Genomic DNA, 17,654 nt, shown 5'->3' on the forward strand with positions numbered 1-17,654 from the left:
ATATTGGGAATACAAATACCCTCATTTCTTGCTACTGCCATATAGTGCCAGTGTCTGACTGGGAATTCAAAGAATATATTGGGGTTACGTGCACCCACAATTTTTACTACTGGTATACAGTGCCATTGTCTGACTGGGAATTCAAAGAGTATATTGGGAATACAAATACCCTCATTTCTTGCTACTGCCATATAGTGCCAGTTTCTGACTGGGAATTCAAAGAATATATTGGGGTTACGTGCACCCACAATTTTTACTACTGGTATACAGTGCCATTGTCTGACTGGGAATTCAAAGAGTATATTGGGAATACAAATACCCTCATTTCTTGCTACTGCCATATAGTGCCAGTTTCTGACTGGGAATTCAAAGAATATATTGGGGTTACGTGCACCCACAATTTTTACTACTGGTATACAGTGCCATTGTCTGACTGGGAATTCAAAGAATATATTGGGGTTATAAATACCCTCATTTCTTGCTACTGCCATATAGTGCCAGTTTCTGACTGGGAATTCAAAGAATATATTGGGGTTACGTGCACCCACAATTTTTACTACTGGTATACAGTGCCATTGTCTGACTGGGAATTCAAAGAATATATTGGGGTTATAAATACCCTCATTTCTTGCTACTGCCATATAGTGCCAGTTTCTGACTGGTAATTCAAAGAATATATTGGGGTTACGTGCACCCACAATTTTTACTACTGGTATACAGTGCCATTGTCTGACTGGGAATTCAAAGAATATATTGGGAATACAAATACCCTCATTTCTTGCTACTGCCATATAGTGCCAGTGTCTGACTGGGAATTCAAAGAATATATTGGGGTTACGTGCACCCACAATTTTTACTACTGGTATACAGTGCCATTGTCTGACTGGGAATTCAAAGAGTATATTGGGAATACAAATACCCTCATTTCTTGCTACTGCCATATAGTGCCAGTTTCTGACTGGGAATTCAAAGAATATATTGGGGTTACGTGCACCCACAATTTTTACTACTGGTATACAGTGCCATTGTCTGACTGGGAATTCAAAGAATATATTGGGGTTATAAATACCCTCATTTCTTGCTACTGCCATATAGTGCCAGTTTCTGACTGGTAATTCAAAGAATATATTGGGGTTACGTGCACCCACAATTTTTACTACTGGTATACAGTGCCATTGTCTGACTGGGAATTCAAAGAGTATATTGGGAATACAAATACCCTCATTTCTTGCTACTGCCATATAGTGCCAGTTTCTGACTGGGAATTCAAAGAATATATTGGGGTTACGTGCACCCACAATTTTTACTACTGGTATACAGTGCCAATTTCTAACTAGGAATTCAAAATGCGCAAGGCTCCCGGAAAGGGACGTGGACGAGGCCGTGGGCGAGGTCGGGGGAATGGTTCTGGGGAGCAAGGTAGCAGTGAAGCCACAGGGCGTCCCGTGCCTACTCCTGTGGGGCAGCAAGCATTGCGCCACTCCACAGTGCCAGGGTTGCTTGCCACATTAACTAAACTGCAGGGTACAAACCTTAGTAGGCCCGAGAACCAGGAACAGGTCTTGCAATGGCTGTCAGAGAACGCTTACAGCACATTGTCCAGCAGCCAGTCAGACTCTGCCTCCTCTCCTCCTATTACCCAACAGTCTTGTCTTCCTTCCTCCCAAAATTCCGAAGCTTTACAGAACAATAACCCAAACTGTCCCTGCTCCCCAGAGCTGTTCTCCGCTCCTTTCATTGTCCCTCAACCTGCCTCTCCACGTCACGATTCCACGAACCTAACAGAGGAGCATCTGTATCCAGATGCTCAAACACTAGAGTCTCCTCCATCTCCGTTCGATTTGGTGGTGGATGACCAGCAACCCACCCTCATCGACGATGATGTGACGCAGTTGCCGTCAGGGCATCCAGTTGACCGGCGCATTGTGCGGGAGGAGGAGATGAGACAGGAGTTGGAAGAGGAAGTGGTGGATGATGAGGACACTGACCCGACCTGGACAGGGGGGATGTCAAGCGGGGAAAGTAGTGTGGATGTTGAGGCAGGTGCAGCACCAAAAAGGGTAGCTAGAGGCAGAGGCAGAGGTCAGCAGCTTAGGCGAAGCCAGGCCACACCCGGAATCTCCCAAGATGTTCCAGTTCGTACCCAGCCCCGAAAAACTCCCACCTCGAGGGCACGTTTCTCGAAGGTGTGGAGTTTTTTCAAGGAATGCGCCGAGGACAGATATAGTGTTGTCTGCACAATTTGCCTCTCGAAATTGATTAGGGGCTCTGAGAAGAGCAACCTGTCCACCACTTCAATGCGCCGTCATTTGGAATCCAAGCACTGGAATCAGTGGCAGGCAGCAACGGCAGGACAAAGGCCGACTGCCGTTCACGCCACTGCCACTGCCTCTGCCTCTGCCTCTGCCACTGCCACTGCTGACTGTGCTGGCGATGCACTCCAGAGGACGAGCCAGGACACCACTTCATCTGCCTCCGCCACTTTGTTGACTTCTACCTCATCCTCCCCTGGTCCTGTCTTATCTCCTTCTCCTGCACCATCAAAGGCACCATCAGGCGTTTCTTTACAACAACCCACCATCTCTCAGACATTGGAGCGGCGGCAGAAATACACTGCTAACCACCCACACGCGCAAGCCTTGAACGCCAACATCGCTAAACTGCTGGCCCAGGAGATGTTGGCGTTCCGGCTTGTTGAAACTCCCGCCTTCCTGGACCTGATGGCAACTGCGGCACCTCGCTATGCCGTCCCTAGCCGTCACTACTTCTCCCGGTGTGCCGTCCCCGCCTTGCACCAGCACGTGTCACTCAACATCAGGCGGGCCCTTAGTTCCGCGCTTTGCACAAAGGTCCACTTGACCACCGACGCGTGGACAAGTGCATGCGGACAGGGACGCTACATTTCACTGACGGCACACTGGGTGAATGTAGTTGAGGCTGGGACTGCTTCCCAAACTGGCCCGGTGTACCTCGTCTCCCCGCCTAACATTCCTGGCAGGGACACGAGAAGAACACCCCCCTCCTCCTCCTCTTCTACCGCCTCCTCCTCCGCCACCGCCTCCTCCTCCGCCACCGCCTCCTCCTCCGCTGTTAGATTGACCCCAGCTACGAGTTGGAAACGTTGCAGCACTGGCGTTGGTAGACGTCAGCAGGCTGTGCTGAAGCTGATCAGCTTGGGGGACAGACAGCACACTGCCTCCGAGGTGAGGGATGCCCTCCTCGATGAGACGGCAATATGGTTTGAGCCGCTGCACCTGGGCCCAGGCATGGTCGTTTGTGATAACGGCCGGAACCTGGTAGCAGCTCTGGAGCTTGCCGGACTCCAACATGTTCCATGCCTGGCCCACGTCTTCAACCTAGTGGTGCAACGTTTCCTAAAGAGCTACCCCAATGTTCCAGAGCTACTGGTGAAAGTGCGGCGCATGTGCGCCCACTTTCGCAAGTCGACAGTAGCCGCTGCTAGCTTAAAATCTCTCCAGCAACGCCTGCATGTGCCACAACACCGGCTTTTGTGCGACGTCCCCACACGCTGGAACTCAACGTTTCAGATGTTGAATAGAGTGGTTGAGCAGCAGAGACCTTTGATGGAATACCAGCTACAAAACCCTAGGGTGCCACAAAGTCAGCTGCCTCAGTTTCACATCCATGAGTGGCCATGGATGAGAGACCTTTGTGACATCCTACGGGTCTTTGAGGAGTCCACAAGGAGGGTGAGCTCTGAGGATGCGATGGTGAGCCTTACAATCCCGCTCTTGTGTGTTCTGAGAGAATCCCTGATTGACATCAGGGATAACTCAGATCACACAGAGGAGTTAGGGATAGCATCCGATCCGTCACAGCTGGAGAGTAGGTCCACACATCTGTCCGCTTCACTGCGTTTAATGGAGGAGGAGGAGGAGGAGGAGGAGGAAGAAGAGTTGTCCGATGATGTGATGGTGATACAGGAGGCTTCCGGGCAACTTCGAATCGTCCCATTGTTGCAGCGCGGATGGGTAGACATGGAGGATGAGGAGGAAATGGAGATTGAACTTTCCGGTGGGGCCAGAGGAGTCATGCCAACTAACACTGTGGCAGACATGGCTGAGTTCATGTTGGGGTGCTTTACAACCGACAAGCGTATTGTCAAAATCATGGAGGACAACCAGTACTGGATCTTTGCTATCCTTGACCCCCGGTATAAAAACAACATCTCGTCTTTTATTCCGGTAGAGGGGAGGGCCAATCGCATCAATGCTTGCCACAGGCAATTGGTGCAGAATATGATGGAGATGTTTCCAGCATGTGACGTTGGCGGCAGGGAGGGCAGTTCCTCCAGTAGGCAACCAAGTTCTCACCGGTCCACACAAACGAGGGGCACACTGTCTAAGGTCTGGGACACCTTGATGGCACCCCCTCGCCAAAGTGCCGCCACGGAGGGTCCTAGTGTCACCAGGCGTGAGAAGTATAGGCGCATGTTGCGGGAATACCTTTCCGACCACAGCCCTGTCCTCTCCGACCCCTCTGCGCCCTACACGTATTGGGTGTCGAAGTTGGACCTGTGGCTTGAACTTGCCCTATATGCCTTGGAGGTGCTGTCCTGTCCTGCCGCCAGCGTCCTATCTGAGAGGGTGTTCAGTGCAGCCGGTGGCATCATCACTGACAAGCGCACCCGTCTGTCAGCTGAGAGTGCCGACCGGCTCACTTTGATAAAAATGAACCACCACTGGGTAGAGCCGTCATTTTTGTGCCCACCTGTGTAAAGCACCCCAACATGAAACTCCATGTCTGTACTCAACCTCTCCAATTCCTCCGCATCCTCATACTCATCCACCATAAGCGTTGCACAATTCTGCTAATACTAGGCTCCCTCCACCCTGATTTCCCCCAACTCTGCTGGTTAGAGGCTCCCTCCACCATGAATTTGCCCAAACTGGGCTGTTTAGAGGCTCCCTCCACCATGAATTGGTCCAAACTGGGGTGGTTAGAGGCTCCCTCCACCATGAATTGGTCCAAACTGGGGTGGTTAGAGGCTCCCTCCACCATTAATTGGTCCAAACTGGGCTGGTTAGAGGCTCCCTCCACAATTAATTGGTCCAAACTGGGCTAATTAGAGGCTCCCTCCACCATGAATTGGTCCAAACTGGGTTTTTTAGAGGCTCCCTCCACCATTAATTGGTCCAAACTGGGCTGGTTAGAGGCTCCCTCCACAATTAATTGGTCCAAACTGGGCTAATTAGAGGCTCCCTCCACCATGAATTGGTCCAAACTGGGTTTTTTAGAGGCTCCCTCCACCATGAATTTGCCCAAACTGGGCTGTTTAGAGGCTCCCTCCACCATGAATTGGTCCAAACTGGGCTGGTTAGAGGCTCCCTCCACCATTAATTGGTCCAAACTGGGCTGGTTAGAGGCTCCCTCCACCATTAATTGGTCCAAACTGGGCTGGTTAGAGGCTCCCTCCACCATGAATTTCCCAAAACTTGGCTGTTTAGAGGCTCCCTCCACCATTAATTGGTCCAAACTGGGCTGGTTAGAGGCTCCCTCCACCATGAATTTGCCCAAACTGGGCTGTTTAGAGGCTCCCTCCACCATGAATTGGTCCAAACTGGGCTGGTTAGAGGCTCCCTCCACCATGAATTTCCCAAAACTTGGCTGTTTAGAGGCTCCCTCCACCATTAATTGGTCCAAACTGGGCTGGTTAGAGGCTCCCTCCACCATGAATTTGCCCAAACTGGGCTGTTTAGAGGCTCCCTCCACCATGAATTGGTCCAAACTGGGCTGGTTAGAGGCTCCCTCCACCATGAATTTCCCAAAACTTGGCTGTTTAGAGGCTCCCTCCACCATGAATTGGTCCAAACTGGGCTGGTTAGAGGCTCCCTCCACCATGAATTTGCCCAAACTGGGCTGTTTAGAGGCTCCCTCCACCATGAATTGGTCCAAACTGGGCTGGTTAGAGGCTCCCTCCACCATGAATTTCCCAAAACTTGGCTGTTTAGAGGCTCCCTCCACCATGAATTGGTCCAAACTGGGCTGGTTAGAGGCTCCCTCCACCATGAATTGGTCCAAACTGGGGTGGTTAGAGGCTCCCTCCACCATTAATTGGTCCAAACTGGGCTGGTTAGAGGCTCCCTCCACCATTAATTGGTCCAAACTGGGCTGGTTAGAGGCTCCCTCCACCATGAATTTGCCCAAACTGGGGTGGTTAGAGGCTCCCTCCACCATTAATTGGTCCAAACTGGGCTGGTTAGAGGCTCCCTCCACAATTAATTGGTCCAAACTGGGCTAATTAGAGGCTCCCTCCACCATGAATTGGTCCAAACTGGGTTTTTTAGAGGCTCCCTCCACCATGAATTTGCCCAAACTGGGCTGTTTAGAGGCTCCCTCCACCATGAATTGGTCCAAACTGGGCTGGTTAGAGGCTCCCTCCACCATGAATTTCCCAAAACTTGGCTGTTTAGAGGCTCCCTCCACCATTAATTGGTCCAAACTGGGCTGGTTAGAGGCTCCCTCCACCATTAATTGGTCCAAACTGGGCTGGTTAGAGGCTCCCTCCACCATTAATTGGTCCAAACTGGGCTGGTTAGAGGCTCCCTCCACCATTAATTGGTCCAAACTGGGCTGTTTAGAGGCTCCCTCCACCATTAATTGGTCCAAACTGGGCTGGTTAGAGGCTCCCTCCACCATGAATTTGCCCAAACTGGGCTGTTTAGAGGCTCCCTCCACCATGAATTGGTCCAAACTGGGCTGGTTAGAGGCTCCCTCCACCATGAATTTCCCAAAACTTGGCTGTTTAGAGGCTCCCTCCACCATTAATTGGTCCAAACTGGGCTGGTTAGAGGCTCCCTCCACCATGAATTGGTCCAAACTGGGGTTTTTAGAGGCTCCCTCCACCATGAATTGGTCCAAACTGGGGTTTTTAGAGTCTCCCTCCACCATGAATTGGTCCAAACTGGGGTTTTTAGAGGCTCCCTCCACCATGAATTTGCCCAAACTCTGCTGGTTAGAGGCTCAATCCACCCTGATTTTCAAAACAAATGTTGGTGCCAACCTCAACTTACTACAAGGGCCAAATTCACTGCTGGTGACAAGCTCTCCTCACTGCAAGTGCCAAATACACATGTTTCAAGGTGTTTTCCTACTGTCAGAGAGGTGGTATTGAGTGTGTAAAGTGTGTAGTTGTTAGGCTGTGATGTTGGGGTAATAGAGGGTCTTTGGTGTGTTAGATGCCCCCAGACATGCTTCCCCTGCTGTCCCAGTGTCATTCCAGAGGTGTTGGCATCATTTCCTGGGGTGTCATAGTGGACTTGGTGACCCTCCAGACACGGATTTGGGTTTCCCCCTTAACGAGTATCTGTTCCCCATAGACTATAATGGGGTTCGAAACCCGTTCGAACACACGAACATTGAGCGGCTGTTCGAATCGAATTTCGAACCTCGAACATTTTAGTGTTCGCTCATCTCTAATAGAAACACATCAAACCAGCTACAGATGTACTGGTGAAATAAACAGGGGAAATCTGCAAGTATGCAATCTATATACTGCAGGTTTAAAGGCAACCTGTCACCAGGAAAATGCAGTGCTATCTTCTGGTTTCATGCAGGAGGAACTGAGCTGATAGATGTACAGTATAGTTTTGTGGGAAAAGATTCAGTATGACTTGTCATTAATCCATTGAAATTGCTGCTCTTTCTTTAAGGGTGCATTCACACGGAGGAAAATAACTCTGAATTTGGTGTGGAATCCGCCTCAGATTCAGCTCTGAAAAAAAAAAAAAAAGCATCCCATTGAGTTCAATGGGTACCTTTTTCTGCTAGCAGAATCTGAGGAGGATTCCACACCAAATTCAGCGCTATTTCCTCCGTGTGAATGCACCTTAATAGTCACTGTTATGAAATCAAGGAGGTGCTTCTGACGGCCTCATCACTGATAGGCCCGCCTCCTTGACTTCATGGCAATCGGTGACTGCTATTAAGTCAAGGAGGTGCTTCTATCTAAGAGAGAGCAGAGATTTCAATGAAAATAAATGATACTGAATCTTTTCCCACAAACCTATACACGGATCTACTTCGCTCCTTGCGCTATAACTTGTTGCCTATTAACTGTGCTGCATTTTCCTAGTGACAGGTTCACTTTGTTTACATGGAAATTCTGCAGGATTTCAGTCCTGTTCCCACAGCCTGAAGGCTTAAAGCAAATGTTGCGGCAAAGGTGTGTGTGTGTGTGTGTGTGTGTGTGTGTGTGTGTGTGTGTGTGTGTGTGTGTTTTTGGGGGGTTTTTTTTGTGCAGATTAAGCTACATTTTTGAGCCAAAGTCATTGCTGAACGGAGGAGTATAAAGGCCTGTGTGTGGGCTGTAATAGCCAAACTGAACTTGGCCATGTGCATAGATGTTACTGTTATCGTAATCTTATATGATTAGAGATGGGCAAATCTCAAGATTTTTGTGTGCCTCAGGATCCAGATTTGTTTCTTTCAAACAAGTTTGGTATGAACCATAACGTATTGACCCTTGCCTTTACACGTTTAATGCTTCAAATTTTACCCCCTTTTTTTTAAGGGAAAAAGTGCTTGCCTTTGTGTGTGTTTATTATAAACGTATGGTGGTTATATTGCAAAATGGGAAAATTTAGTCTGTTTTGATGACTTGTAAGTGCTACAGGCTTTTTATTTGGGAGACAAGTCTATGAATGTGGGCCTAGTTGAAAGTGAATGAAGAATTGGCCTTTAAAAAAAATAAAAAACGCCAAAAACTATCCCTTTTTATAGGAGCCAAATATGAATGGTTATGGTGGTAGTTGTGGTAGTATAGCATGGAGTGATGGACCAGGCTGCAGAACATGTCTAGCTGAGTGATGACAGTTTGTTTAGGTGTAGCATCAGCAGCTATGTAGTAAATATAACATGATAGAGAGTGCTGGTGACACCACTATACAGAGGAATCGCCTGAAGTGTGTGAAAATCTTCATGAATCCATTATGACAAATGCTGGCTGTGGTCAGTTTCGTCCTTTGAGGTGTTAGGGTAAGTTCACACTGAGTTTTTTTGGTCAGGATTTTGAGGCCATATCCACCTCAAAATCCTGACCAAAATGAAGTCTCCCACTGAAATCAATGGGAGCCACTTGAGTGATTTCTCCGGGAGCCGTTTCTTCTTGAAATGCTGTGTGATCGTTTGTACAGCACCTTTTAGTGTAATATATATGACCTCAGCACTGTAAGGTGGAGCCAGACCATCACAGTAACTCTCAAAACCTGTTTCTTCTGTATCCGAGCTGAATCTGCATTTGTTTGGTTTCATTAACACTTGGAATATTTGGGTCGAACCCAGCTCATGGCGAATCTGCTCCCCCATCTCTAGTTATGATGCAGTGAGCTCCTGAATGGCATGATAGCTACAGTAGTGAACTGTCCTACTGCTATAACTTGATTACTATATCAATCGAGCTGTTTGGGAGCTCAGTGCATTATAACTATAAGCTCAGTCAGGCTACTATGGTCCGCACATGAACAGTTTTCCACAGACTGCGCTTGGTCATGTGCAAGGGCTCTTGGTGCTTCCTTGATGTATCTGTAAGGATTGGAGTCAGGGTCAGGCAGTGCAAAGTGACACAGCTGGGAAAGCAACACTGTGCAACTAATGACAAAAGGGGTCGCAGGCCCTGCAGCTATAACTATGCTGTAATATCTGAGATGAGGCAGACCAATGCACTTCCTAATTGAAGTGCGCCTACCATGACTCCTAACCTTCTATCCGGCGGCTAGGATAAGGGGAGAGGAGGCCCTGAAAGTCCTAGGGACTGGAGTCACGGGGTCACACCTACACAGAAAGCACAGTGTAAATGCAATACAAAACAAAAGACTAAACAGCATGGAACCAGGGAGGACCTCAAGTCCCAGCAAGACACAGAAGAGAAGGCGAGGTCAGACGAGCAAGAGGTCAAGCCAGGAGATATAATAAAAGGTACCAACTCAAAAGACAAGGGATAGTCAAAAATACAAGCCGGGACTAAAAACCAAGAAACATATGGAATACAAACAGACAGGGAATCAGACTGAGCAGGGGGACCAGGAAACACAAAGTGAATGGCTGGCAAGGATCCATGCCTGGGTGGGGATTAAATAGCAGCAGAAAAACACACCTGATGGCTAATGACATGGAGACTGAAGGCAAGGAAAAGATTAACCCTAAATGACCTAAGCACACCCAATAGAACTCCTAACACGTCTCCCAGGGACACGCCGCGCAGCAAAGAGACCGCGCGACTCCGTATCCTGACAGTATCTTATTCTTTTTGAAGATACTCCTTGGCTCAAAAATCTCAGCAAAATCTGCAACAACAAAAGCCCCAATTTTTCCGCAGCATTAAGCCTCAGCCTTAAGCTGGCCATACAAATGAGATTTGATTAACCATAATATAGCTGAATGGTCATCTATTGGATCATTCATGTGAGCGCTCTATTCACTGGCATCGAAGCTAATGCTGCCATATGTCGTCTGTTAAAAACTGACATCACACGGCCACCTTTTACTGTTATGTGAATATCAGTGACGTTCCTGAGCGCCGACTGTGAGGGAATTGCAGTGCTTGGCTAAAGCTCATTCTAACGATCATGTCTTGGTTATTGGACTTGCATCAATAAGAAAATTATGGCATATCCTAGCAAAATACCCTAACTTACTATTGAGAAAAATATTTGTAACTCTAGAACACTCTAGTTACTCATGCCAGTCTTCATCGCCCAGAGCTCTCGGAAGGTGTACTTCATATTATGAGGCATCCTCAATGAGACACGCCCTCCGCCGGACTGTTACCTTAGAAAAATTATAAGTTGCACACCTTTGCCACGCTCTTGCCGCTTTTTGCAAAAAATGGTAAAGGCAGCGCAGAGCCTAATACGTTCAGCTCATTCTGAACGTAAAACACATTCAGAATGAGCGCGTACAAAGCAGATCCCATTCATTACTATGGGAGCCGGCATATGAAATGAATGGGAGGCTTTTTCCCCCCTATTGCTTTCAATGTGATACGTGCGTATCACATTGAAAGCTTGTATGCCGGCTCCCATAAAAATGAATGGGATCTGCTTTGTACGCGCTCATTCTGAATGTGTTTTTACGTTCAGAATGAGCTGAACGTATACTCAGTGTGAATGCACCCTAAGCTGTAATTCTTTGCAAAACATGGTGGTGTTCAAAAAACTGTGACTTTTTTTTTTCCGCTGTAAGGGGGCGTTCACACTACAGTCTGCGTCCAACAGTTTGTGTCCGCGCAAAATCTTGTGCGGACATTTGCAGCGGACACTAGCTGTGTCCATGACACTTTGCATTGATTTAAATGGACATCGGGAGCGTTCTTTTACTGTCCGTGGGTGTCCTTAACTGTCCATTCCCAAAGATGTCTGACTTTTCAAGCGGACAGCAAAACCCGACATGTAGGTTTTTTCTGTACGCTTGAAAAGTCAGACATCTTTAGGAACGGACACTTAAGGACACCCACAGACAGTAAAAGAACGCACCCGATGTCCATTTAAATGAATGCAAAATGTCACGGACACAGCTAGTGTCTGATGCTAATTAGAGATGAGCGAACACTAAAATGTTCGAGGTTCGAAATTCGATTCGAACAGCCGCTCACTGTTCGAGTGTTCGAATGGGTTTCGAACCCCATTATAGTCTATGGGGAACATAAACTCGTTAAGGGGGAAACCCAAATTCGTGTCTGGAGGGTCACCAAGTCCACTATGACACCCCAGGAAATGATACCAACACCCTGGAATGACACTGGGACAGCAGCGGAAGCATGTCTGGGGGCATAAAAGTCACTTTATTTCATGGAAATCCCTGTCAGTTTGCGATTTTCGCAAGCTAACTTTTCCCCATAGAAATGCATTGGCCAGTGCTGATTGGCCAGAGTACGGAACTCGACCAATCAGCGCTGGCTCTGCTGGAGGAGGCGGAGTCTAAGATAGCTCCACACCAGTCTCCATTCAGGTCCGACCTTAGACTCCGCCTCCTCCGGCAGAGCCAGCGCTGATTGGCCGAAGGCTGGCCAATGCATTCCTATGCGAATGCAGACTTAGCAGTGCTGAGTCAGTTTTGCTCAACTACACATCTGATGCACACTCGGCACTGCTACATCAGATGTAGCAATCTGATGTAGCAGAGCCGAGGGTGCACTAGAACCCCTGTGCAAACTCAGTTCACGCTAATAGAATGCATTGGCCAGCGCTGATTGGCCAATGCATTCTATTAGCCCGATGAAGTAGAGCTGAATGTGTGTGCTAAGCACACACATTCAGCACTGCTTCATCAAGCCAATACAATGCATTAGCCAGTGCTGATTGGCCAGAGTACGGAATTCGGCCAATCAGCGCTGGCCAATGCATTCTATTAGCCCGATGAAGTAGAGCTGAATGTGTGTGCTAAGCACACACATTCAGCACTGCTTCATCAAGCCAATACAATGCATTAGCCAGTGCTGATTGGCCAGAGTACGGAATTCGGCCAATCAGCGCTGGCCAATGCATTCTATTAGCCCGATGAAGTAGAGCTGAATGTGTGTGCTAAGCACACACATTCAGCACTGCTTCATCAAGCCAATACAATGCATTAGCCAGTGCTGATTGGCCAGAGTACGGAATTCGGCCAATCAGCGCTGGCTCTGCCGGAGGAGGCGGAGTCTAAGGTCGGACCTGAATGGAGACTGGTGTGGAGCGATCTTAGACTCCGCCTCCTCCAGCAGAGCCAGCGCTGATTGGTCGAGTTCCGTACTCTGGCCAATCAGCGCTGGCCAATGCATTCTATTAGCCCGATGAAGTAGAGCTGAATGTGTGTGCTTAGCACACACATTCAGCTCTACTTCATCAGGCTAATAGAATACATTGGCCAATCAGCGCTGGCCAATGCATTCTATTAGCTTGATGAAGCAGAGTGTGCACAAGGGTTCAAGCGCACCCTCGGCTCTGATGTAGCAGAGCTGAGGGTGCACAAGGGTTCAAGTGCACCCTCGGCTCTCCTACATCAGAGCCGAGGGTGCGCTTGAACCCTTGTGCAGCCTCGGCTCTGCTACATCAGAGCCGAGGGTGCGCTTGAACCCTTGTGCACACTCTGCTTCATCAAGCTAATAGAATGCATTGGCCAGCACTGATTGGCCAGAGTACGGAATTCGGCCAATCAGCGCTGGCCAATGCATCCCTATGGGAAAAAGTTTATCTCACAAAAATCACAATTACACACCCGATAGAGCCCCAAAAAGTTATTTTTAATAACATTCCCCCCTAAATAAAGGTTATCCCTAGCTATCCCTGCCTGTACAGCTATCCCTGTCTCATAGTCACAAAGTTCACATTCTCATATGACCCGGATTTGAAATCCACTATTCGTCTAAAATGGAGGTCACCTGATTTCGGCAGCCAATGACTTTTTCCAATTTTTTTCAATGCCCCCAGTGTCGTAGTTCCTGTCCCACCTCCCCTGCGCTGTTATTGGTGCAAAAAAGGCGCCAGGGAAGGTGGGAGGGGAATCGAATTTTGGCGCACTTTACCACGTGGTGTTCGATTCGATTCGAACATGGCGAACACCCTGATATCCGATCGAACATGTGTTCGATAGAACACTGTTCGCTCATCTCTAATGCTAATGTCTGCACAAGATTTTGCATGGATATTAGCATCGGACACTAGCTGTCGGACACCGACCGTAGTGTGAACGCTCCCTAAGCCAGAAAACTGGCATACAAGACATAATAAATCTACCGCATTCTATTCTAATTGTCCACCGTTCTTGCTGTGCCAGTGCATGTACTGAATGAGCAGTGACAATTGGTGCACATGGTTTTACAGAAAATTGCTGCAATTTTATAAATCGTTTTCACATGCCTGACTTGTACAAGTGAAAGTCAAGCAGCACTTCTGAAAACCAGACCAAACCGTGGTAAAATGAAATGTGGTCTTATTGGATGCTCTGCTTTGTGAAAATGACACAACCACAACCTCAAAAAATGTATGCTCACAACTTGTACGAGTGTGCAGTTATGTAAACCAGGTATGATCAGGAATGGATGTGAGTTATCCATTCACTGACTGCTAGCACAGATATTGAAAGGAAATGATAGGATTTATGTTTTTTTATAAATAAAATGCGAAAATACATTTTCCATTGCTGCAAAACATAGGGTTCACATGAACAAGAAGCCATCAAATTGGTTACTGAAGGGATGCTATAGGGCAGTGATGGCGAACCTATGGCACGCGTGCCAGAGAGGGCACGCAGAGCCCTCCATGCTGGCACGCGTGCGGTCGCCCGGATCGCTCACCAACAGGGAATCCGGTACAGGATTCCCCGTTGATGAGCGATCACTGCCTTCAGTTGTATGTGCAAATGCACATACAGCTGAAAGCTGTCAGGGTAGGCCGCGGATCGCGCGACCGCGGCCTACACTGGCTGCAGAGTTTGACCTCTGCCCCGACGCGGGTGCGATGATGTCATCAGCGCCGCCAGTGACAAGAAGGTGGATGCCGGCGGCTCTTCAGGGGTGAGTATGAGAGTGGCTCACTGTGTATATGATGTTGGGGGGAGCGCTTATAATACTTGGTGGGGTGTATAATACTGGGGGGGGCTTATAATACTGGGGGGAGTGTATAATACTGAGGGGGCTTATAATACTGGGGGGAGTGTATAATACTGGGGTGGCTTATAATACTGGGGGGTGTACTAAAGAGCATATAATACTGGGGGGGGGCCTATTTATAAGCACACAATACTGTGTGTGGATGCCACTGTGGAGCATATAATCCTGTGGGGGGGGGGACACCTACTGCGGAGCATATAACACTGGGGGGCTACTGTGGTACTGTGGAGAATATAATACTGTCTGGGGTCCCCTCACTATTTATATCACACAGTATCTGTTTTATAGCAGACGTGATATTAGTACAGGATGTAAGAATATTACACGGTAACTATAAAACAGATCCTGTGCGATGTAAATAGTGAAAATTAATTGTTCAAAGTACCAAATGCTGAGACCTTTACATTTCAGTACAACGTTGTTTGTATTATTGAAAGCTCTGTAAAGCCCCACATGACTGTAATTTTTGGTCAGTAACTGTCCGCAATTGTGGATCCGCATAGTATTAAGTCTATATTGTCGTGTTGGCACTCCGCGAAAATTTTGTGGGTTTTGGGTTGCAGTTTGGGCACTCGGTCTCTAAAAGGTTCGCCATCACTGCTGTAGGGTGTCCTTTCTCAGAGAAGAATGTAATGTTTTATATGTTTGGTGACTTCCGTCACTTTGAAAGGACATCATTTGGCCTGCAGAGCCATATAGAGGAATGTTTTTGAAACCGTGTTGTGGTTTTTTGTTTTTGTTTTTTTTAAGGTACAAATATAGGTGTCCTCGGGTTGTAATATGACTCTCACTTGTACCCTTCAATTTTCATAGCCTTCAGCAACACTAAAGTGCCCCATAAATCCCTTGAATGGCTCACAATACTAGGATGACTGTCTGTGATGTTAAAGCAGCACTACCAGTGTATGAGACATGCAACCCTGTCATGACCTTATCCTGAAGGGTATTAAGTGGGGCTTTCTGCTGCTCTCCTGGGCTATTATCAGATCACTCAGAGTAAAGATTTTTGTCTCTGTTTACCTTTCCTAAAAGAGTCTGTTTACCACCTTCTCATGCCTGTCCTCAGTTCATGGCTATGTGAATTCTAAGAACTATGGAGGGACACTGGGGTGTGTGAAGCCAAGGTCAAAGTAAGATCTCTTTTGTAGCCACAAGCACCTAGAGTAGGACTATAGATTAAACCTGATCACTAAAAATAACTCCTTTTATGAGTTATTTGAAACACATATAATAAAATGGCACTATAAATAGTGTGGGCAAATTTTAGGTAGTTGGGCAGTCCAACAACTCGGGATAAGGTCAAACTCAAGAATACCACATGAAGGATATCCTTTTAGAAGGATTCCTTTTGATCATGATCTGGGTTCCCTGGTATGTTCTTAATTCTTCCATAAAACAGTGCTAGCAATGCTTATACAAGGGGTTTTACTCCGTGCTTTGAGACGATCATGATAACTATAAACTTTCTCCATAACTGGTTCCTTCAGCGTTCATCGTAGAGCAACCACTCTGACAGGTGTGACCCAATACAACTGTGCCTGAAGAACCCTGACTCAAACCCTAAACTGGTGCTTATGCCAGTATAGTCAGTGAGAAGAAACAGGGTTTACTAAAGAGGTCAACAAGTGGTTACTACATCTTAGGTTGCCAGATGGGAACAACAAGTATAGTCAAGGTCAAAGGAGTTATCTCTTCTTACATATCTGTTTCTTCATTATTCACCAACTTATGAACCATATGTTTGACCTCTCAGCCTGCCAGCCAATACCCTGCTTTACACTGATGAGGTGCAAAACCTCAAAACAGCTGTCTATGGATTGGTCTTTCTTCCTTTTGGAGGAGATATTCTGCTTTAGCTTTATTTCCAGATTATGGGAGTGTCACAATGTTTCACAAAAACCAAGCATTGATCTATAGGCAGTTACGAGAGATGAGTGAACACTATTCGGAACAGCCGTTCCGAATAGCACGCTCCCATAAAAATGAATGGAAGCGGCCGGCACGCAGACTTTGCCGGCAGCCAGTTGCTTAACCCCCCCACCCCCCGCGTGCCGGCCACGTCCATTCATTTCTATGGGAGCGTGCTATTCGAAACAGCTGTTTCAAATGGTGTTCACTCATCTCTACCTTTCAAAGGCGGTGCTAGCATAAGTTTTCCTTTTCCACCAAGGAGAACATATCTGCATATTGCTTTGTCATAAATGAATGGTCATTTATCTGTGACAGAATTTTCTAAAGGCAGCATGGTTATTTCTAACACTCTAAACATATAGGTTATTTTATTATATAGGTTATTTAATATATTGGAGCTATATGAATAAAAATAAAACAAAAACCTGGTGAATAGGTAACAAACCTCCTTATGACAGAGCCACATGGAGATTAGAGATTTACTAAAACTAAAGTTGTCTTTGTAGATGTTATGGCTGTTTGATATCCTGCACCTGTTGGTTGTTGTTTAGAAGCCTGCCCAATAGATACTAATTTGTTAGTTATTGGAATACATATTTACAATATAGTACATATTTATATTTATAGTACAGTATATTTTTTTAAAACACATTCTTTGAAAATAAAGTTTGATCCAATTGACTTTGGCTATGTATTTGGAGGGAGCCTACATCCGTTCTTGTGTATGAACCAGAGCACAGAAAATTGATTCGCCTTCAACGTTTCGGCTTTCTAAGCAACAATCTGAAATGCGAGGAAGGTTGGGTTTCCAGAGCACATTTCTTGGGAATGTTGGACAGTTCACTGTGAAATCTGAATTGTACTCACAGGTGCTTTATATTTTCATGTGGAACCTTTTCGGCTCCATGTGATGAGGCTTAAGTGCATGTACAGTACTTCATAAATCCTGCAGAATAAAAGTGACCACTCTGGAAAGAGAAATTGACTTCCTATAGCACTGAGCTTATTCCAACTTCTGCTGGTACAGAGGATTCTTGGGTTGTGTGTGGGGGTACTGCTTACCCCCAAACAATTGGCAGCACATCCTTGGTGTACATAGAGAGGTGTGTTCCTGAACAACAAACTTTTATACACCCAT

Source organism: Leptodactylus fuscus, chromosome 5, assembly GCF_031893055.1.
Source record: "Leptodactylus fuscus isolate aLepFus1 chromosome 5, aLepFus1.hap2, whole genome shotgun sequence".
Classification (NCBI taxonomy): domain Eukaryota; kingdom Metazoa; phylum Chordata; class Amphibia; order Anura; family Leptodactylidae; genus Leptodactylus; species Leptodactylus fuscus.